This window comes from Cervus canadensis, chromosome 28 (assembly GCF_019320065.1).
Source record: "Cervus canadensis isolate Bull #8, Minnesota chromosome 28, ASM1932006v1, whole genome shotgun sequence".
NCBI classification, from domain to species: Eukaryota; Metazoa; Chordata; class Mammalia; order Artiodactyla; family Cervidae; genus Cervus; species Cervus canadensis.
The window spans coordinates 24509199-24509912 of NC_057413.1; positions in this window are offsets into that span (position 1 = coordinate 24509199).

Below are 714 nucleotides of genomic sequence, written 5' to 3' on the forward strand. Positions count from 1 at the left end.
CTTTTTGACAGAGCTCAAAATGTACAAAGCAGTATCGTATGATTCTAGTTATCTTTGGGTGAAATGTAACATAAAATCTAGATTCTAAATAAAGAAACAATCCATTCATTGGAAAGCTATCAATAGATGACTGAGTTTCCAGAGTAAGAATTCTGATGACCACTGTGTAATCTGACTTTGAAACACCAGCCAATCAAAACAGTAAATCTGACTTCTAGCCAGTCAAAACAGTAAATCTGACTTCTAATTTCTTCATTCAGCCAGATGATTAAAATGGCATCACTGATGAAAAGAGCCCAAATACTAAGTATATATTTTAAATATATATAAAAAATTATATTCAGGTAGTCTGTAACAAGTATTGTATAAAGCAAAATATATAATGTTACTTCTTTCCAGAACTAAAAAGCTGGGAAAGGAAAATGTCTTCCATATGAAAATGATGAGAGGTAGAATTTAGAGATTACCATAGTTGAAAATCTACAGAAGCAAGAAGAGAATTGATTTCTTAAGCATCTTATGAAGCCCACCTCCCCAGATGTTATCTGTAGTTGCTAAGAGGATTGGTTAGTTTTGGGATGGTGTGAAGAAACTTTTACTTTATACATTTTAGTGTTGCTTTACCTTTTAATTCAAAGGAGATGATGTTTCCTTTAGCAAAAATTGTGAAGCCCCCAGAGTTTGAAAAAACTGTATCAACAGCTTAGGTTAGAT